Source organism: Gopherus flavomarginatus, chromosome 4, assembly GCF_025201925.1.
Source record: "Gopherus flavomarginatus isolate rGopFla2 chromosome 4, rGopFla2.mat.asm, whole genome shotgun sequence".
In the NCBI taxonomy this organism is placed as follows: Eukaryota; Metazoa; Chordata; order Testudines; family Testudinidae; genus Gopherus; species Gopherus flavomarginatus.
In genome coordinates, this window is record NC_066620.1 from 202,799,767 (window position 1) to 202,823,176 (window position 23,410).

At 45.4% G+C, this 23,410-nt stretch overlaps 1 protein-coding gene across 3 annotated transcripts in view; it reads left to right on the forward strand.

Moving 5' to 3' along the window:
- Nucleotides 1–275: 275 nt before the first annotated feature.
- Nucleotides 276–23,410, forward strand: part of RCAN2 (regulator of calcineurin 2) — a 194,104-nt gene continuing 170,969 nt past the window's right edge. The window contains exon 1 of one of the 3 annotated variants that reach the window (XM_050951001.1): nucleotides 276–322. The gene's annotated coding sequence lies outside the window, so the exon portion shown is untranslated. Of the gene's footprint in view, nucleotides 323–17,784; nucleotides 17,864–18,450; nucleotides 18,513–23,410 lie in introns of those variants that run through there. The other 2 variants (XM_050951000.1, XM_050950999.1) reach the window with 2 other exon arrangements.

The window sequence follows — 23,410 nt, forward strand, 5'->3', positions numbered from 1 at the left end:
TTTAATTGAAACAACCAAGGAGAAGCATTCACCGTGTATCTATGCTGAACAACATTGGACGTGCCACTGATTGGCAGATCATTATTTATTTCTTCACTTTGATCATAAAATTACCAGGAAAGGCTTAATGGAGTTATAAATATCTTGTTTCCATGAGAGTCGTGGGAAGATAATCATAGCACTGAAGTCTTTACAAAGATAATATCATTCTGTATATACACAGTCTGAGAAGGCACAGTCCCATGGAGTATATATGGTACTAAGAGTGTGGAATCCTGGGTTCTGTTCCCAGTTCTGCAGCTGACTTCCTGTGTGCCTTTGGGTAAGTCACTTCATTTTTCTGTGACTTGGTTTCTCCTCTGTAAAATGGGGATAATGATACCCACTATTGTGAAGCACCTTGCAGGCTATAGGTTAGAAATGCTAAGTATTATCCTTATTTAGCAAGGCACTCAAGCATGTGCTTAAGCTCTGTTGAAATCTATAAGACTTCAGTATGTCCACGTAGCTTGCAGCGTTGAGCCTCCCAGCCCGGTTGGACAGACTTGGGCTAGCGGGCAGAACCGTCCCTAGGGTACGGCGAATGGGATGACCACCCTGGGCCCTGCTCTTTGGGGGGTCCCGCACTTCATGAGGAGGTGGGTGGGGAGGTGAGGCGGAAGGCAGGGCGTTTAGGTGGGTGGGTGGGGAGGAGGAGCCTCCCCAGCCAACGTCCCCCCCAGCATCACTTGCCCACCAGCAGGCTCTACTGATCAGGGCCTTCCCTTCCCTCCCAGCACCTACTGCCGATCAGCTGTTTCATCTGGAGGCACTCAGGTGGAGGGAGGAGGAGGGGCAAGGGTGCAGCGCGCTCAGGGGAGAGAGCAGAACTGGGTGGGGAAGAGGCAGGGCAGGGTAAGGGTAGGAAGAGACAGGGTGAGGCCCTGGGGGAGGGGTGGAGTGGGGTCGGGGCCTGGGCAGAGCCAGCGGGAGCATCACCCGGCAGATAGAAATTCAGAGCCTATGTCCCAGGTCCCACACCCCACTATGGACAGTGCTGCTTGCAGAGCTCACACTGGTGCTCTAAAAATAGCAGTATAGACAACATTTGAAGTCGCAGGTTGGGCCAGAGTTCAGACTCTGAAGCCTAAGGAGGGGTGGGCGTCAGAGCCCGAAGTGCAACTTCAAAGCATTGTCTATGGAGGCACTTTTAGAGCGCTAGCAGGAGCCCTGCACACCGAAGTCTGTCAGCCCAAACTGGGAGGTTCTTTGCCGCAAGCTGTGTAGACATACCCTAAGTGCTTTGTACAACAGGGGCATACAGGTCTCTCACAACTTACAGGCATTTAACATGCATGATTTCAGCTTTACACTGAAAGGCCTGGAGTCCAGGAGGCGGCCTCAAGTAGAAGAGGCGTGGCCTCAAGATTTAAAGGTCCTGGGGCACCAGCTGTGGCTGGGAGTCCGAGGGCCTTTAAAACACCCAGGGGGCTCCTGCTGCAGATGTGGCTGGTAGCCCCTGGGGTGAACTAAAGGGTCCGAGGCTCCAGCCACCATGGAGCTTTGAGCCCTTTAAATGCGAGCCCGAGCCCGGCTGCCAAAGCTGCGGGCGGGATTTAAAGAGCTCCACCAGGCTCCCCACCGTGGTGGAAGGCCTGGCGGAGCCCTTTAAATCCCGTCCGCAGCTTTGGCAGCTGGGCTGGGGGGGAGCCCTTTAAATCCCGCCCACAGCTCCGGCGGCGGGACCAGGGGGCATTTAAAGGACTCCACCGGGCTCCCCACCGTGGCTAGATGCCTGGCGGAACCCTTTAAATCCCACTTGCAGCTCTGGCTGCCGGGTGGGGGGGGGGGGGAGAGCCCTTTAAATCCCGCCCACAGCTCTGGCGGCGGGACCAGGGGAGCATTTAAAGGGCTCCACCGGCCCTTTAAATGTCCTCCCCGCCCGGCCCCCCTGCTGGAGCTGCAGGTAGGATTTAAAGTGCTTGGGGTTTTGACTATACGCGGTTTTCGCTTTACGCGATAACTGCGGAACCGAACCCCCGCCTAAGTTGCGACAGACCTGTATAGTATTTGTGCTACTCACATATTGCGTATAAAGCAGCACAAATAGAGCTACAAACCTAAAATATTCACAAGAAAGATTTACAAACTTTTGGTGCACACTTAAAGAAAGGATACTGGTGGAATACACATTTTGCTATTTACAACCTCTTCAAAATATTTTGTATGTAATTTATGAGTTGCACTGAAAAATGTATAAACAAGTTTAGGTTAGGACAAAACTACAATCTCCTTTTCCAACCAAACATTAGTAAAGAATGTTAGCTTGAAATTGTGCAACATTTGTCTCTGCATGTTAATTTTGCAAAACAAATTTGGACCATGCTATTGTGCCAGTGTATTATTTCTCTTTCACTACAGATTTGGTACAGCACCATTCCCAATTACCTACAGTGGCACATAACACAGTAACAAACAACCACAGAGCATAATGTAGTCCTATAATGCAATTGTAATTACTAATTCCTGGGAAGCAGTGACTCTGAATAGGACTTGGGGGGGTCATACTGGATAATTAGTTGAACATGAGCTCTCAGTGTGATGCTGTGGCCAAAAGGGCTAGTGCGATCCTTGGATATATGAATGGGCATATCGAGTAGGAATAGGCAGGTTATATTACCTTTGTATTTGACACTGGTGTGACTGTTAATGGAATCCTGTGTCCAGTTCTGGTGTCCACAATTCAAGAAGGATGTTGCTAAATTGGAGTGAGTTCAGGGAATAGCCACAATGCTACGTACAGGATTGGAAAGAATGCCTTAGAGTGAAAGATTGAATCTATTAATCTGATCAAAGAAAGCTTAAGGGATGATTTGATCACAGTTTATAAGTACCTACATGGTGAGCAGAAATTTGATAATGGACTCCTCTGTCTAGCAGATAAAGATACAAGATCTAATGGCTGGAAATAAGGCAGTTTTTCAATAGTGAGGGTAACTAACCATTGGGACAACTAACAAAGATTTGTGGTGGATTCTCCATCACTGGAAGTTTATAAATCAAGATGGGATGTTTTCCTAAAAGACAAGCTGTAGTTCAAACAGGAATTAATCCAGGGAAGTCCTATGGCCTGCATTATGCAGGAGGACAGACTAGATGAACCCAATGCTCTCTTCTGGCCGTATAACTTATTAATGCTGTAAATCTTTTCTCAGGCCTAGATTCTTACACCCCTACTCATGCTGACTTGTATCTTACTCTGTCTTATTGAAATCAATGTAATTAAGAGTGGCAGAATCTGTCCGTCAGTTTGTTCTGTGCTCTTATACAGACACTTCAGTGAACATTTGGCTCAAGTAAATGCTGAGTAAAGACCTTAGGATGTGGTTCTTTGTCCCTTAGTACTTCTGTTTGCCTCTTGATATGCATGTGGGCTCTTGACCTGGTGCAGTGAGCTCTGAACTGAAGAGATGCCTCCTGTCATCACTTCTCATGTCAAAGGTCTGTGTTAAAACCACGCTTGACGTATTGTATCTTAAATTAATTAAGCACAAAAGCTTAGCTTGAGCCTTTGTTCCCTGGATCATCCTTGATCATCTTTGATCAGCCTCAGTCAGCCTTGTGATCACCCTCCCCCTGTGTCATTAACGAGGGAGTAGGGCTGACCTAGGAAAGAAGGCTTTAAAAGCCAGAGGCTAAGCCACCATGGGGACCATAAACAGGGGAGTTTGAGATACAGTTTGTGAGAGAAAGTCATAATATAATTGCTATGGTTAGGAAGGGCCACATCGCCAGTGCCAACACTTCTCCTGTCTCCAAGGGCGGCTCTAGGTATTTTGCCGCCTCAGTCACGGCAGGCAGGCTGCCCTGGGGCATGCCTGCGGGAGGTCCTCCAGTTCCACAGCTTCGGCATACCCGCCACCGAATTGCCGCCAAAACCGCATGACCGGTGGACCTCCTGCAGGCAAGCTACCGAAGGCAGCCTGCCTGTCCCCTCACAGCAACCGGCAGGGCACCCCCCGCGGCTTGCTGCCCCAGGCACACGCTTGGCATGTTGGTGCCTGGAGCCGCCCCTGCCTGTCTCCTCCACCTGCGCCTGTATCCAGACAAGCAGCAAAGAATCCTGTGGCACCTTATAGACTAACAGACGTTTTGGAGCATGAGCTTTCGTGGGTGAATACCCACTTCCTCAGATGCATCTGAGGAAGTGCTGCTTTTACAGATCCAGACTAACACGGCTACCCCTCTGATACTTGTATCCAGACAGACAACCTAACCGTTGATGCCTCTACCCAGATCCTGGTGTGGATTTGAGCCAGGCTGGGGGGACTATCCAGTGTGAAAAGTGCCTGCTGATGGAATCTCTCAGAAGCAAGTGGGAGAGCTACAGGAGCAGGTGGCTAGGCTGAGGAGCATCTGTGCCTATGAGGAATTGCTTGAGTATTCATATGGAGACATCTAAGGCTGAGGAAGCTATCCAGCTGCAGAGGATTGCTGTCACACCACTGGGGGAGGAGGATATGGCTCTGCCACAGGGAGGACACTGGCTGCTGATTACTTCTGGCAGCAGGCAGTGTTCCACCCCTACTCCCAACCCACCCACCATGGTGATAGAAAACATGTGCTGCCCTGGCAATGAGTGATGAGGAATCATCCGCAAAGGTGGAGGAGGAGAAGACAGGTACCCCCAACGCTGGGAGGATCGCAGCCACCACTCCCAATGTAGGGTAGTGGTGGTTGGTGACTCTCTTCTGAGGGGAATGGAGGCACCCATCTGTTACTTGACATGGCATCCCAGGAGGTATGCTGCCTGCCCGGGCCCATATCCAAGACATTACAGAGGGATTGCCAAGGGTCATCTGGCCTCTGACTACTACCCTATGCTACTCATCCATGTGGGCATTAATGATACTGTGAAGTATGACCCTCAGCAGATCAGAAGTCACTACAGGGCTCTAGGAGTAAGGGTGAAGGAGCTGGGGGTGCAGGTAATGTTCTCTTCAATCCTTCTGGTCAAGAGTAGAGGCCCAGGCAGAGACAGATGCATGCTGGTGGTGAATGCCTGGTTGCGAGGATGGTGTCACTAGGAGGGCTTCAGCTTCCTTGACCATGCGATGCTGTTCCAGGAAGAAGGACTGCTAAACAGAGATAAAGTCTGTGGCGGGTTCCTCCCCCCCGCCCTTCTTCAGGGTGCCACCTGCGACTGGGGTATCACTGAGTCTGCCTAACCCACCAGCCTTGGCTCCCTTTACACTGTATTGCTGAGGCAAGCCAGCCAAGCCCCTCATCAGGCTTCACACTGCACTTTACCAGCACACATACTGGTAGGGACACACCCAGCCACAGCTTTACACACAACTGCTGGGATCAGCACTGCATGGGAAGGCTCAGCTAAGGAACTGCCCAGCACTCACGTACACTCGCACTCTAGAGGGTAGACCTAAAATTGTACCACCTTGCACTGCACAGAAACTTGTACAGCGTGAGCACATGAAATCTGCCCCTCCCCCAATGTGAAGAGAGATACGCAACAGCTTTTTACCCCCCAGTTATGAATTCTACACACTGGGTTATAGACAAAACACAGACAAGTTTATGAACTGTAAAAGGTAGATTATAAGTGATTACAAGGCATAGCAAACAGATCAAAGAAGATTCCCCAGCACATAAAACAAAATTCAATCTAAGATTAATACTCTAAAGAAATTGGTTACAAGTAGTAAATTCTCACTCTAAATGATGTTGTAGGGCGATTGCAGAGACTTGCTGGCAGCTTAAAACTCAAACTTAAAACTTCCTTTCACAGGCCAGACACCCTCTAGCCTGGGCTCAGCGCCCCCATCCCCGCCGCTCTCAGTCTCTTTGTTTCTCAGGTATTTCCAGCAGCCTTCTTTTTTGGGCAGGGAGTTAGTGAAGAATCAACCGTGGTGATGTCACTCTGCTTTAAATATTTTTTGCATATGGTGTGAATCCTTTGTCTCCCAGTGTGGTTCCCACCTCTGGTTAGCAGGAAAATACTAGTGTTATCATGGAATTCAGTGCCAGGTGACTTGGTCACATGACCATGCAGCCATAACTCAGAGGCTGTTTGTAGCATCTCCAGGAAGACTTCTCAGTGCATGATTAGCATCTTCAAAGACCTATTGTTCTCCCTAATGGCCCTTCCCAGCTAGACATCTAGACTGACTGCATTCTGCCTAGTGGGCATTCCCCAGGTGTAAACACCTTTGTAATAGCATAGACAATATTCCTAACTTCAGATGCAAAATGATACATGCATACAAATAGGCCAATCATATCCAACAAATCATAACCTTTTCAATGATACCTCACATGACCTATCTGGTATAAAATACATCATAGTTATGCCATAATCATATCATAACAATATGAAGACTGGGGGCTTAGGGTATGGCTACATTTGCAGCTGTACAGCGCTGGGAGTTACAGCTGTCTTCGTACAGCTGTGTAGGGAAAGCGCTGCAGTGTGGCCACATTTGCAGCATCTGCAGCGCTGTTGGGAGTGGCTGAACAGGCATTCTGGGATACCTCCAAATACATCTGGAGGCCAATTACAGCGCTTTTGGTGGCCACACTGGTGGAGCAGCACTGCATCACCAGCGCTGCAATTGTTATACCCCAGGTAGAGCAGGAGTACAGCCAGCGCTGCAGCCAGGGAGTTGCAGCGCTGTATATGCCTTGTAAGTGTGGACGGTGAGTAAGTTGCAGCACTGTAAAGCCACCACCAGTGCTGCAACTCTCCAGTGTAGCCAAGCCCTTAGTGTCACACAGTCCACCTATCGAGGAAGGGGAAAGGCATATTTGGATACAGACTGACTAACCTAGTGAGGAGGGTTTTAAACTAGGTTCGAAGGGAGCAGGTGACCAAAGCCCACAGATAAGTCAAAAACATGGAGACCTGGGAGAAGGGTTGGAATTTGGGAGTGGGGGGGGCATGTGCTGTTATAGCAGGGATGAGGGAGAGACAAGACAGAACTATGGAGTGGAAATCAAATCAGAATCACAGATGTCTGTATACTAATGTGAGAAGTATGGGGAATAAGCAGGAAGAATTCAAAATGCTAGTAAATAAACACAACTATGATATAGTTGGCTTCACAGAGATTTGGTGAGATAATACACATGACTGGAATATTGGTATAGAAGGGTACAGCTTGCTCAGAAAGGACAGGCAGGGAAAAATGGAGGAGGTGATGCCTTATATATTAAAATGTATAAGATAATAAGGTGATAAGTAACAGCATGGATTTGTCAAGAACAAATCATGTCAAACCTCCTGATGGCATTCTTTGACAGGGTAACAAGCCTTGTGGATAGGAGGGAACCAGTAGACATGGTATATCTTGAGTTTAATAAAGCTTTTGATACTGTCTTCCCTGACCTCCTCATAAACAAATTAGGGAAATGCTCCCTACATGGCACTACTATAAGGTGGGTGCATAACTGGTTGGAAAATTGTTCCCGTAGAGTAGCTATCAGTGGTTCACAGTCATGCTGGAAAGGCATAACGAGTGGGGTGCTTCAGGGATCAGTTCTGGGTCCAGTTCTATTCAATACCTTCATTAATGATTTAGATCATGGTATTGAAAGTACACGTATAAGATTTGCGGATGATACCAAGTGGGGAGGGGTTGCAAGTGATTTGGAGAATAGGATTAAAATTCAAAATGATCTGGACAAACTGTAGAAATGTTCTGAAGTAAATAGGATGAAATTCAATAAGGACAAATGCAAAGTAATCCATTTAGGAAGGAACAATCAATTGCATGCATACAAAATGGGAAATTACTGCCTAGGAAGAAATACTGCGGAAAGGGATCTGGGGTCATAGTGGATCACAAGCTAAATACAAGTCAACAGTGTAACACTGTTGCAAAAAAAAACAAATATCATTCTGGGCTGTATTAGCAGGAGTGTTGTAAGCAAGCCACGAGAAGCAATTCTTCCACTCTACTCTGCGCTGATCAGGACTGGCTCCAGGCCCCAGCGTGCCAAGCGTGTGCTTGGGGCGGCATGCCGCAGGGGGCGCTCTGCTGGTCGCTGGGAGGGGGGCAGGTAGCTCCGGTGGACCTCCCGCAGGTGTGACTGCGGAGGGTTCGCTGGTCCCGTGGATCTGGTGGAGCATCCACAGGCACACCTGTGGGAGGTCCACCGGAGCCGCGGGACCGGCGAGCGGCAGAGCGCCCCCCACAGTGTGCCGCCGTGCTTGGGGTGACGAAATGGCTAGAGCCGGCCCTGGCGCTGATTAGGCCTCAACTGGAGTATTGTGTCTGATTTGGAGGATCACATTTCAGGAAAGATGTGGACAAATTGGAGAAAGTCCACAGAAGAGCAACAAAAATGAGTAAAGGTCTAGAAACCACGACCTATGAGGGAAGATTGAAAAAACTGGGTTTGTTTAATCTGGAAAAGAGAAGACTGAGAGGGGACATGATAACAGTTTTCAAGTACATAAAAGGTTGTAACAAGGAGGAGGAGAAAAATTGTTCTTCTTAACCTCTGAGGATAGGACAAGAAGCAATGGGCTTAAATTGCAGCAAGGGTGGATTAGGTTGGACATTAGAAAAAACTTCCTGATTGTCAAAATGGTCAAGCACTGGAATAAATTGCCTCGGGAGGTTGTGGAATCTCCATAACTGGGAATTTTTACAAGCAGGTTAGACGAACACCTCTCGGAGATGGTCTAGATAATACTTAGCCCTGCCATGAGTGCAGGGGGCTGGACTAGATGACCTTTCGAGGTCCCTTCCAGTCCTTTGAGTCTATGATTCTATTATTCTAAAAAACAAAAGAAGATTCATCATCAGTTACCAAGTGTGAGGCACATGGGATCTGGGGGTAACATGTTTTAAATTCTCTGTTTTGTAAATATGGGTAGCAGGCCACTGGCTGGTAACTCAAAGATTTTGCATCCCCCAGCCAACTGACTACTGACGTACTCAGTAGGGTTTGCAGCCCTAGTCTTTGTTACTGCTAATTCAGATCTGGGGTGAATTTAATGTATCTGGCCCAAGTTCAGGAAAAAATCCCAATTCAGCAAAGCGCTACGTGTGTGCTCAATGGACCATTGACTGCTTTCCTGAATTTATTTATATACAGTAGATATATGTGTTTCTCTGAATTGGGACTTATATAGATAATATGACCTCAGCCCAAATGTCACGTCCAGTTAAACTTAATAGCTAGGTAATGCATGATAAAATGTAAAGTCCCGTTGAAGCCACTGACCTTTATTAAATAATGTCCTGTGGCTTGATATATTGCTATGTGATTCTCTTCCGCTGTCCAAATCTTGATATTATCACCTACTATTTTAAGCTTGCTTACAGAACTGGAATAAAACATGGATATAAAAAGGTGATTACAGCAGCGCAAGTCTGAGCTTTTAAGTTCCTTTTTCTATGAAAACAAACCAAAGAATGTTTTATCCAAAAGACAGACAACTGGCTATTGCTTGCCATGGACTTGAATCATGTACCACTTATTTAAGAGTCGAGTCTGATATTCCTCTAAAAACATCCTGCCACCCCCCAAAACTGGTCATGATTTCCTTCAGGTGTAAGTCTGTATATTTAGATAGAGTCTGTGAGCCAAATTTTCAAAATGGCCCCAACCTGGCCACTAAATTTGCAGTCACAGTTTTGTGGATATGCACATTTTTGCATATTGAAAATTTTGGATTTGTGTGACTGGATCAAGTAGCAATTAACTTATTTGCCAGCACAAATTCAAGTGCCAGGACATGCAAAAATTTGCAATCACTAAAGCCTCTACATCTCACCTCTTGGGGACATGGACCCTGACTCTGAAAGGCATTTGGGTGCCTAGCTCCCACTGAAATCAAACACCTTTGAGGATCTAGTGCAAAGTACATGGACGGGCTGACCATCTCTTCTGAAGTTCTCTTATATGTGGTTGGGAGATTCTGTCCTGTGGTTTATGCAAAAAAGCAGAAGCTCCCTTTTTCTTTTCTCACTTCACACTGGCACATCAGTGCAAGAGAGGCCAGGTTTGACCCCATACTGCTTAACAGCAGCTGTGCACCTGTGTCGGGTCCTGCTCCCTCACCTTTACTGTTCACATTTCACTAGGGACTGAAGTCTATGTGTTATGGCACCACCTCAGGGCAAACTTCAAGTTGATTCATTTAATTATAGGCATTTCTAGCAAGGTAGGCATTGTAGTAATTAGCTTTAATTCATTTTTTTAATCCTGAGAGTTAGCAGCATGGGCTCTGCTAGTAAATTTGTAGCAATAAACCCAGTCTGAAGCAGACTGTGCATGAGTCCCCATGTCTGTGTTAACTTCAGGGATACTGGTATAAAATGTGATTGTTGTTACTTGTCTGCTCATTACTATTTATTTTCTATTGGCTGTACATAATTGCAGTGTCATACAAAGGACTAATAAGTTAACCATAATAACTTATCATCCACACTGCTCTGCTTCTGAAAGCATAATTATTTCTATAGCAATCTGTTGGAAACAAAGGCATATTTAGGCCTGACAGAATCCTGCTGTGGATTTTAAGAGTTTCTTTGGAAAACATTTAACAGCGTAAGCATAAGTAGAACTGCGCATATGCAAGAAATTGTAGAGTAGTCATGTTTGTGAGAAAAAGAAATGATAAAGTAGCTAAAAGGCTAGAAAAGACTGGTCTGAACTAACAATAAACCTGTACCGATGGGGAAGAGGAATTAATGGGGAAATGGGAGCCTAATACATAGATATAAGAAAAGATATCAAAAAATTATAAATAAGTTTGTGTAACAAAGGATGGCTGAAGCTGTATTGTCCAGTGATGGAGGTGACTGTGATGAGATCGTCCCAATGAGCTTCCCACTTGTGAGTCATTGATCCCTGCTTGCTGATTGTTTTGCCATAACAGAGATGTGTTAGACCCATCTGCTGAGTGAGTCTCAGTCCTACACAACCCACTGATGGTATTATCCTAATAGTGAATGAAGATATCAGGAAGGAAAGAAGCAGATAAAAAGTTAAAAGCAGGGATCATTGTTTCATGTAATGAAACAGAGGCAGAGCAATTCAGAAAATGATCTCCCAATGTAAGCCAAAATGTCTCCTAGGATGCTTTTCCAAAACCTTCCAATGAGGGTCAGTAGGTCTGAAGCACTTTCATTGTCAAAGGCAATCATAAAGGTATCCACATCATTCTGAACCAAACATATCTAGCACAAGGGGCTCCTGGTCAATGCCTGGGGGTCCTAAGTGTTATTGCAACACAAATAAGTAATAATACACCGCTACCCAGCTGTAACCTGACCCGATATAACACGGGTTCGCATATAGCATGGTAGCAGCGGGGTTCCAGCAGCTTTAAAGGGTCCAGGGCTACAGCTGCTGTGGGGAACTCCGGGCCCTTTAAATCACCGCTGGAGCCCTGCCACCGCTACCCCAGGGCTGCGGCAACGGGGCTCCGGCAACACTTTAAATGGTGTAGGGCTCCAGCTGCTGCGGGGAACCCCGGGCCCTTTAAATCACCGCCAGAGCTCTGCTCCCACTACCCCGGGGCTGTCGCAGAGGGTCTGGGCTGGTGCTTTAAAGGGCCCGGGTTCCCCGCAGCACCTGGAGCCCAGAGCTCTTTAAATCACCACTGGAGCCCTGCCACTGCTTCCCCGGGGCTGCAGCAGCGGGGCTTCTCTGGCGATTTAAAGGGCCTGGGGCTCCCCACGGCCAGAGTCCAAGGCTCTTTAAATCACCGCTGCAGCCCTGCCACTGCTACCACAATATAACGGAGTTTCACTTATAACACGGTAGGGATTTTTGCTCCCTACGACAGCATTATATCAGGGTAGCGGTGTAATAATAATTCATAGTAAATTCACACAGACCTTCACTTCTCAGACATGATCTGAACGTTGCAGCTCAGGCCTTTCTCTTGTTATTGACCTACTAATGGGCATAAATAAAAAAACAAAACTCATACTACAAATGTTTCCTTAGTAGTTTTTATCTTTAAGCAGATTGACCAAAAAATTCAAAATTTATGCAACTAAATCTACATTTAGACATGAAAATGCTATTCAGAGTTCCCGTGGGTTCTAGAGTTGCTTGGCACCTGTGGAAATCAGACATAAATGGGAGCAGAAATGGGCCTTGCTTTTTGTTCATTCCTTTTAGACACAAGACTACAACTCTGAGAGTAGGGTGACCAGACAGCAAATGTAAAAAATTGAGATGGGGGTGGGGGGTAATAGGAGTCTATATAAGAAAAAGACCCAGAAATCGGGACTGTCTCTATAAAATTGGGACATCTGGTCACCCTATCTGAGAGTCTGAAGTTTAGGACCATTGTGCAGATGGTGGCTACATTTAAGGCAGGTACACAAGTCTGAAATGTTCGGATTGAAGTCACATTGCAGTGACCCATTGTGTTCGTAGGTCTTCTGATTTTAGGTTTTAACCAATAAAACACCCTGATCCAAAAAAATGAAATTGGTGTTTATCTAAAAAACACTGGAAAAACACCAGAAATGGTTGTTTGTATCAAAGGGCTTGTCTACAAGGAGCAGTGATGTGGATCACAGGGGTATGATTTCTAAAGTGCACTAATGTGTTGTGCTTCAAGTGGTCTGGAACTGGGCAGACCTTGCTCGTGCCCACTAATGTTTCCCTAGCGCACTTTAATATAGTGCTGTTTGAAACAGTAGGTTAAAGCCGTCTAGGGAACATCACAAAGAGATTACTCATTACAGTATATATTACTACAGTAGGTAGTATTTGTAATATACATTACTCATTATGGTATATACAAAGAGAAAGCCCTGAGAACCCCTGACTTTAGGATATCTACATAAAATTTAAACATTCCTAAAAATAAATCCTCAAAAATAAAATTCATGGTCCTCCCAAAACAGAAGCCCTATTCACATTGTATCTTTTGCTGCAGTTTGGGACATACTGGGTAAGTCACTCCTAATAAATCTCATCCTGAATATAAGAACTGGGGGTGGGCCTGGTTATGTATTAAGGGCTTACAATGTACACAGCACTGTACAAGAGATGAAATAAATATAGTTCCTCCCCAAAGGATCTCTAGCCTAAAAGGAGCTGGAAATATGTGTACCAGGAAGGCAGGCAGTATGTTTAGAAACCACGTGCTGGACAGGCTGTGTTCTTAGTTTGGGTTTGATTCAGCTGGTATCTTTGATACTCCTCCACAAACTGTATGTGCTGTAGGCAGCTATCAGACGGTTTCTTTGACTAACTAGCTGCTATTATATCTCATTCACCAATTTAGGGAGGAGGCAATCTATCAGCCTGGGAGATCATTTTGACAAGCCAGTTGCTGCAGCTTCACAACTAAACATTTGGTTGAGTACAGCTGAGAACTCAAATGCTGCTGCTTGTCAACACACAGCAGCAACCCCGGGGCCATTCATGGGCAACCTGATCTATTGCCATTAATGATGCTAGTGAGTGGTGCCTTCTGTTCTCATGAGGATGTGTATGCTATGGGGTGTCTCCACCCCTCCAAGAACACATTCAGTATATAATACAGCTCACACAGAACTGAAGGGGAGCACAAACCCCACACCAGACAGGAAGGGGTTAATTAACTGACACAGGCTCAAATTGCCCTGCCCTGTAACACCTGTTGGTGGGTGTTAGGTTAGGCCTGGGGGAGGGATTTATAAGGAGGGCAGTCAGGTAATGGCACAAGAGGGAAGATGCATAGATTCCTTGGGGGACAGAAAAAGAAGCCTGTTTGGGGCTAGGTGCTGCCTGGACACTGCATTATGCCTGAACCATATTGTTGGTGTGATTGAAACCCAGGAACCTGATATTAGACCAAGACATTGCAGCTGGGGGCCTGCCTGCCTGCCAGGAAGGGGGCTGACAGCTGAGCTGGCTGGGCTGAGGATGTTTTTGTTTGGTGTCTCTAGTGGATTTTGACTGAAGGTCTCAATTACCCTGGAAGGGGTGGAGGACTAAGCTGCATCTATAGTGGAAGTGGTCTGAATAGCATGTGTGGAAACTGAGGCATTATACCACGGGAAGGAGGTGCTGGGATGGCACCTCTATTATAAGGACTCTAAGGAGTCAGTAAACCAGTCAAGATAGAAGCAGTAAGAATTGCTGTTATGCTTCAAGATGAACTTTGTTGCAGAACAAAGATTCTTTCTTTGTTAGCAGTAGAGATTATTTTAAAAGCTAGGGGAATCCTTTGTTCCTCTTACTTTACCAAGCATCAAGGCTAACGCATTTATCTTAGTTAAAAACATCCCTCAGCTAGATATGCAGGCACAGTGATTCAGTTTTCTTCAAAAGTGTGGGTTAACTGTAACACAACAAATCTTTATTGAGGGGGCTCTAAATTGGGTCAGGAATTCTACAATGTTGAAGAGTAAAGGACTTTTAGGGTGACTCATGGACAGAACACATTAACACTGTGCCTCTGCTGTCAGCTGCCTTAGAACTTACTGTCGCTTCTAATTAGTGGCTTGTGCAGTGATAATCCTAGTGGCTATGTTACAATATATATTTACTGACACCTTTTGGTAAAGGATTGGAATTATACAGCTAATCCAGAGAGACACAGACCTTCTGTAGCAATGTTTCATTTACATTTCATTAATCATTCCCTGCCACCCATAGCTGGGCAGGGTGCTTTGCAGACTAATAAAAGACCCAGCCCTTGCCCCCTGGTTTTATTTTGCTGTCTTTATTGCATTCTTAGAAGCCCTTGGTGGATACTACACACATAAGGAAAGGTCAGATTATGAACTGTGGAGACAATGATGTCACCTAACCAGCTACAGGGAATGTTCATGGGTAGGTTAATGTTGATCCAGTCAGCATTAATTTTACCCATGTTTCCCACTCTGATTGCTGGACTCTTTCTTTAAGGAGGATTCCTAATCCAGCAGGCAGTGAAGGAACTGGGGGACATTCAGAGGGGGCAGCGATGGATAAGAGCCAGTATGTAGGACAAGAACTTTGTAGATCTTTATCTGCTTTGTTTGGGGGGAGACAAACTCCTTTCTTTTTCTGAAAGGAGAAAACTCTGAACCTGAAGTATGTGCTAAGATTGCAGGACTGGGTCCTTGGTTGTACTTTGTGGGTGGTCACATATGAACATGATGAGCCAAATTCTTCTCTTAGTTGTATTGATTCACTTCTGTTGAAACACTGGTGCAACCTGAGTGTAACTTGGAGAATAGTTTGGCCCAGCAAATCAAATCCCAAGTATATTTACCACTCCCTTTATCTGCAGTGCAAGCTGTGGGTACTGAGCAGCTCAGGATTTGGTTCATTGGGTCTAATCCTGCATCCACTGAAGTCAATAGCAAAACTTTCATTGAATTCTGGGTGATCAGCACTGGGTCACTATTTGCAGATCTTATAAGGAGTTGCTGTTCTGTGGTTGGTTCAGGGATTCCTTCTCAACCCTGAGATTCCCTCATAATCTACAGATACTTGGGCTGTGGAGGATCCCTGCAGCACTCTGATATGCACAGCCTGGCTACTCAGACCAGACATAGTGTTTGAGTCCAAATTAGTAAATGGCAAGATTACCTCCGAAAGGCAGGTTTCATTAGCTACCAGAGAGCTCTCTCTTCTCAGAGTTGTTTTTAAATATTTAAAAACATAATTGCCCATTATTATGGATTTTTCCTAATATGAGTGTTTAAATACTTACAGAGGGGGATATTCAGAACCCTGTCATTGTTTCCACTCATTAGTGCTTGCTTTGAAAGACATTTGATACTTTAAACACTGGAATCCTGTGTTGGTCTCCCCAGTTGTCCCAATAATAATGCTGAAATGCTTGCGAGAGCATTTCCAAAGCTCAGGCTTAGATGTTCCCAATTTTCCTAATTATGGGCTAGCTCAGCCCCCTTTGTGGAGATACCCAGACGGTGAAAGAAAAACTCTGCCTGGTGAACCATGACTGTCTTCCAAGCATGAACTTCAACTGGAAGAGGCAGCGAAGAATGAATGGGGAAAATCAGGATTGTTGACTTCAAAGAGGAGACAAGTAAGAGGGGATGTGATACAGGGATATGGCATGTGAATGGTGCAGAGAAAGTAAATCAGGTGCACCCATCCTCAGAATACAAAAAACAAGGGGACATTCCATGAAACTGAAAGTCTACAGGTTTAAAACTGAGAGACCTTAGACATGTTCAATATTCTTTGAATTCTGCAATTTAGATTGTAAACTCTTTAGGATGGCGACTGTTTTCTGTGGTTGTACAGTGCCTAGCATGATGGGATCCTGGTTGGTTCATGACTTGGGCTCTGACATGCTATTGCAATACAAACAAATCATAATAATTAATCTATGGATTACAAGGGTATCCACTCACAACAGTAAGAATTAAAAAACAGAACAAAGACTTTGGAAGGGGTCTAAAACCTCATGCTTCAGGACATAAGGACAGCCTCTCAGTAATGGAGTCCAGAAGAGACTTTCACTGTGTGATGGTTGACCTACAACTATTCGCTGCAGGATTTCTGGCACCATCTTCTGGCACTATCTGAGATAGGACTCTAGTCTCATTCACCACAGCAAGTCATAAGGGCCATTGGTGGAAAGAGCTTGAGTGAATTGTAACCTTTCTATTGGATTTTTATATATATTTACTTAACAGAGAATCATACTTTCTGTAGACATCTGTAGGATGATCTCATTCTTCATTACATTATATAGATTTTTCACAGCCATTTCTGTAGAACTCTACTGATTTCATCCCCATAACATTTTAAAGGAGTAAGGAGATACCCCAGAAAACTTTATTCTGAGGTTTAGCAGCCTCTGACATGCAAATGGGAGAGAAAGGAGGAAGAGAAACAGTTCTTTTTCCAAGAAAGCAGAGGATCAAAACTCTTAAATGACTTTCTTTTTAAAAGAAGACCCAGATTGGTCTTCTTCCCTATAATGGACAGATATTTTCATCAGTTTGTGTGTGTGCAGTGAAATTGACATTCACAGATAAAAGTCTAATACTTCCAAGCCTAGTTATTATGATACTAAACTAGGGGAACACAACAGAGGAGAATGAGAGTTCCGACATAGCAGAGATCTACATGAAATGCTTAATTTGTGCCAGGGCTTGGCCCTGGCACCTCTAGACTGGGCAGGTCATAGTCCCAGCACCTCTGGGCTTGCAGGTCAATTATGAAAGTAAAATAATCTGCTTTTGCCCTGGCACTTGTTTCATTACAAATTAAGCTCTGTCCACACTCCAGTGCCCAGACCCAGATGATGCCACAGAAACCTGAACTCACCTCCACCTGGTGAGCAGAGTTTTCCCTTTGTGCCCCCGGCACCCCCACCTCTATGGAAGTGATTACAACTGGGGAAGAACAGAAATTCGCATCCTTGTGCGGGGTAGGGGGAGGCAGATAGAAATAGGGTGACCAGACAGCAGATGTGAAAAATCAGGACAGGGTGTGTGTGTGGAAGGGGGGTTATAGGAGCCTATATAAGAAAAAGCCCCCCAAATCAGGACTGTCTCTATAAAATTAGGACATCTGGTCACCCTAGACAGAAACCTCCACCCACTTGTGGCGAGGCAGGGACTGATTCGCACCCCTCTCGCCCAACCTAGAGCAGCAGCTGGCGTTGACACGAGCTCGTACCGCGGGCGTGCTGGGGAGGGCACAGAATAAGAGCTGGGGGCGTGTAGACGGGATTGGCTCTCACGCGCTGGTTGGTTGGCGTGTGTGGCCGAGCCGGGGGGCTGGCTGATTGGGCCGGCTGCAGCCGGGCCGCCCTGAGCCGCTTGGTCAGGGTGAGAGCAGCTCCCTGGAGCAGAGCAGCAGACGGGGGCTCGCCGGCTCAGTGGCTGCGGCGGTGCACAGGGGGTGGGGGGCGGAAAACGAGCCCCAGCAGGTAAGTTCAGGCGCAGGCTGCCGCTTACCGATTTCCAGTCTGCCCGGTGTCCTTGCAGCGTGGGACCCCCTCGGGGGAAGCCATTGCCCGGCATACCCCCCCGGAAGGGTATCCCCCCCCCGCCCATTATATAACATCCCCCCGGCATGCTGTGCCGGAGGGGCTAGGGAGGGACGGTGTCCTAGTGTGGGAGGAGAATGAAATCCCACTATGCCCCAGGCGGAGGGGGTGTCGCTGACAGGGGGCAAGAAATGAATCGTGTCTGGCGCTTGGTGTCACGGGGGATCAGTAATTCTCATGTCACTGCTCCGGTGGGCCCCCCCCCCGGTGTCCACTGACACCAGCCCCTCGCAGGGGCGTTCTGAACCGCCCCTGCTTAAAGGGGTCTGGAAAAAACCTGTATGGGGGGGGGCGGGTCCTATCATCATCTGGGAGCAGCGACTTTGGCAAGCCAGTAGGAAGCCCCTCGGGGACCCAGCTCAATTTTTTTTTCATTTTGTTTTGGCTGGGTCTGTGACCCGACTCCTCCCCCGGTTTCCCCCTTTCCACTGCACACACATCGAGCACTGCATTCCCCACAGGACAAAGCCACCCTGCGCTGTCGGAAACGTTTTGGGGTAGATTGTGAGGTCTTTCGGGCAGGGACCAGGTATTTCGGGGGTTTGTGGAGTATTGAGTACAGCCTTGGCATGTTGCGAATATGGGGAGGGGTGTTTGGATAATTCAAGGGCAGGGGGGCTTGCTGTGGGGTTTGGAAATAAGTTACTTATTTGGGGATTAAAGGGGGAATTGACAAATGAGGGAGTGTCTCATGTTGGGGTGTAGGGATGTAAATAGGTTTTGGTTAAAAGACCAGATATGGGAGATGCTAAACTTGGTTCTGCTGTGCTGGCTTAAACATCTCCAGCTCATCTAAAAAACAATGAAAGTTAAGTGACAACCTGGAACCAGCTAGAGCGAATGGCCCAGGATAGAGGACTCGGGAGATCTGTGGTTGGCGAGTGAGTGAGTGAACCTGTTCTGACCACTTTGTGTTGCTTCAGAGTGTGGTAGTACGAAGAAACCTGCATCACAGGCCCCTCACAAAGGGACTCCCCTGTTTTGAGAGACCACTTATAAAGACAGCCCTAGGATTCTACTATGATTTTATCTGACCTCAGGTCATCTCTCCTCAGCAACCAATTTTCCCCTGGATCCATGAGTAGTCATTTAAGACAGGTTTCACTCCCGATCACCTTCTAAGTTTGTGTCCATAAACTCCTCATGCATTTATTGTTTTTAGCAACTAGATTAAATAAAAGTGACAGATTCTATAATGTTTCTATGGATTTGTTAGTAGGGCTTATATTTCACATTTTTAGATTTTCATAGTCTTCTATAGCTATATATAGAAAAATCACTTGCTTCAGTTTTGTTTGTTCATAGAGGTTGCTCTGTGGAATAATTAAACATTGTTCTTTTAAAATTATAGCATTAGTCCCAAGCAACTCTGTTGCTTCAGTAAACATACAAAACCAGTAAGAATAAACAGTATGCTTTCACAGTGAATACAACATCATCCTTTGAGAGTCTGAGCTCTAAGATCGTTGTGCTGATGGGAAATTGTCACAGAAACTACAAACTAACCTTCAGTTTTTCTCAGTGGATGGTTACTAAGTGGGTAAGATGTGCATATGTATTGTAAACTTGGCTTTGTGGTTTCTTCAGTGCAGTAAGAACTGAGGACAGGTGACCCCTCCCTTACCCCAGTTTGAGGAGGCTGGAGCCCATCTGACTAATGTATTTTATTCTGTCTTCTGCCAAACAATGTGCTTGGCTGGCTGGTTCTTCCTCATATGCTCCTGGTCTAACTAATTGCCATGTGTGCGGTCAGGAAGGAATTTTCTCTCAAGTCAGATGAGCCGTAACTTTTTTTTTGCCTTCCGCTGCGGTATGGCGTGCAGGTCACTTGCCAGGATTATTTGCGTATATCTCATGTAATAATTTCCCTGCTATTGCAAGGCCATTGGTGTGTCTCAGTACCTCCTGTTCTCTGCCTGTGGCACTCAATAGTCTAGTCTCCTGTGGGATGTAACACTATGGCCTAATTTTGGTTGTTGGGTTTAGTGTATAGGTGCTAGGTAGTGCGGATGGCTTGTGATATACAGGAATCAGAGTACATGAGTACCTTCTGGTCCTAAAATGTATGGCTCTAATGTGGGCTCTATTTGTATCCTGGGTTTCGGTTTGTCCCCACCTGTTCTAAGAACACTGATGTTTCACTTTTAAGACTGATATGATGGTGTCTGGTTTGTAAACTTTTCCTATGCACCAGCCATGACATCTATAAAGAAAGTTTCTCCAAACTCTTATTTCCAATGGCTTCAGTTTTTAATTTCCAAATGGTAAGGAAAGTGCAATAGAAACAAGACTGTCTGGATGGTTATCGTTCGATAAGATTGTCTTAAATTTCTTTTCTTAAAAACACGATTTATTAGCCTTATCTTTTCACCATGTATGTCCATATCAATATTTAAAAAAGGCAGATCCCACAATGTGATGTGCAGACTGCACCCAAGCAGATTCCATTGACTTAAAAGTTCTGTTCTACTGGCTGTCATCTCATGTCTATCACCATGGAGTCTGAATATCTTCTAGAAGTTCATTAAGCAAGGTGGATATCATGGGTGGTTCTCTCTCTTTCTCTTGGGAAGAAATGTGTGAGGGCTGGAGCCACCCATAGGCCCCAATTCTGCAGTACAAAACTTATCAACGGTATTACTTTACAGGAGTCCTGCATGAGAAGTGCCATATGGGCAGTGTGTCTGGTATGTGGGTGTTTCATTAAATGTGGCCAATGGAAAGAGAAACATAAAGGCTCATTGAAACTAACTAGAAGTCAGGTCTTAATGAAAAATTACTATAAATGAATAAAAGTGAATGGCCCCTCTGGATGTTAAAAACTCCTCAAGGTTGTCCCAAAGCTAAATTTAACAGAGACAGAATTTCCCTGGAAAGGATTAGAAAAAAAAAGGGATTTGCATCACTTTAAGAAAAAGTCCCTCTGCCTTATCTCTAACTTCACCACTTTGTGGGGGGGGGGGGGGGGAGAGAGGATCGTTGCTTTCTCCTCCCCAAGGAATGATTTGAGCACTCTCTACATTTTAGACATTTTTATTGCCACTAGAGGGAGCAGTGATAAACCTGAGGGTGATACAGGCTATATTGCTTCATTGTCTGCAGCAGTCCATTGCTTTTGTCACTTGGGGTCCCAATTCAGCTGTCTCTGCTTAGGTGAAAGTTCCACTGGAGTCAACAGAAGTGTTTCCATGGTAGGGATTGTGGGACTGGGATTTTGGTGTAATAAAGAAATACAAAGGCAAGTTCTCCATCTAACTCTGCTCCTATTGCAGTCAATGGGAATTTGATTTAGGCCAGCGCTCATGTGTCTGGTAAAAAATCTCATTGACCTTAATGAGAGCAGAGTTAAGCTAACGTTAAGTGTGTTTGAAATTCTCAGAGAGATTGCTAATGTGTCTCTAGTGTCCTGGGACCAACCTGGCTACAACACTGCAAACAATGCTTTGAAAATCTCTCACGCAGGGCCTGAAGACACAACTGCTATTGACTTCAGTGGGAGCAGAAATGGGCCTCTTGCTCTTTGCTCATTTCTTTTGGATATAAGACTAAAACTTCCGGTTTATTTTTGGTTTGTTTTCCTATTTTTCTCATTTTATGTTGAATTAGTTTTCCCAGGAGGTTTGCATCTATTTAGTATTATTTAGTCACTTGCAATTTTGGTTATGTTTAAACCGTCTTCATTAGTAGCATTTTGTTCTGTCATTCTATTTTTAGTTATGTAGTTTGTCATGGCTGGCAGCATTAGTCAAAAAAAGAAAAAAATTGCATCCTAGCAGTTTTAAGAGATCTGTAGTATCCTGAAGATGTACCCGAGGGACCTTTTAAAAACTCTTCTAAGACAGAAAAGCAGTTTATGGAAACTAATAATGTATTTCCTTAGAAACATATTAGAAATGGATATGTAAATGGTGGTAATTGAGTCCCCAATTCAGCAAAGCATATGCACATGTACTTAACTTTAAGCATGCGCTTCACTGCTTTACTTCAGGGTTTAATTTCATCATAATATATACTTAAATGTATTTTCAGTCTTTGACTAGCAAGTCATTCTCTGCTGTCCTGATGTCAGAATGCCCTTAGTGACAATTCCAGTAGAATTAATCAACTGGTGTCTGTTGGTTCCTGCTGGCCTCTACTGATTTTGCTGGAGAACCATTAGTTCCAGGAACCAGTATACTACCTGAGTGCTTAAATAGATCTACAACCTAGTTGCCAGAAAAGAATCAGCAGAGAATTTTCAACTAGAATTTCAGCTAGGTCTCAGGAAAGTGAGAATTTTGGGTGATATAATCCATCTCGATGCTGAGGGCTTTCACAAAGTCTCTGAACCCTTCAGCTATGAGGCATTACTGAGCTGAGAGGTGGCTAGTGGCTTTTGCACCACTTGAGCACCCAGGTGGTGGGATCTGGGCTGGCTTAGAATAGGCCAGAATGGAGTAGAGCATTGGGGTGCATGCGAACATAGTGGCCAGGGAACTCCATATAAAGGAAGCAGAAGGGCAGTGGCCACTTGTGTGGGCCATATGCTGAAGGAGTGGTGGCAAGGGGCCTGCATTACCATTCTGTGGATTAGGAATGGGTTTAACATGCACGTAATGGGTTTAATACACACACACACTCCACATAAAAATGCTCTGGCTTTATGCAGGTTTGCAGTGTTGACCTTTTGTGAATTGTACCCAGAATTAAAACCAAGGGCCAGACTCAGCAATGATGTTTAGGGGGATGCAAATTGCATATTGGTAAGATGATTTAAAGGAGACTCACTCACATGTCAAGGAGCCAGAAGAAGGTGGAACTTACATGAACTTGGGGTCAGACTTGCCTCTGAATTTGACCTAACATTTCAGACTCGGATAGGCAGGGGTCCTGCAATGGGATTTGCTAATGTGGGCCCTGATGCCTAAGCAAAGGCTCATTGACTTTAGCAAGATTCCAGGCAATAAGATTAAGTGGATTCCATGATAAGATCACAGCATGCTTGGATCATTACATCTGAGGCTGTTTTTCAGTAAACGACTCCTACTAGAATTCTGAATAATTAATCAAGTATCATTTTTTGTTGTCTTAGGTGTTTGTAAAAGCTTGTTTATATAAAAGCTAAATTTGGGGCCAAATTTAAATTCAATGTTTAAATATAATGGGTCTGATTCCCACTTACACTAAGAGGGTGGTCTGCCCCTTTAAGTATTAGGGGTTCTGGGGTCACACAGCCAAGTTGGATGATCAGAGGGCTGGGAAGAGGTCAGGTGCTTTCTATAAAGGGCTGAGAGAGTTCATGTGGAAGGTAGCTGCAGGAATGAGATGGGCTCCAGGTAGGGCAATTGAAAGGAAGAAACACCTTCTCTTTGACACTAAGAGTGGCATGGGGAAAAGCCCCTGGGAGCTGTGGTAGCTGAAGAACAGCATTGTTTTGCTTAAGTTTTG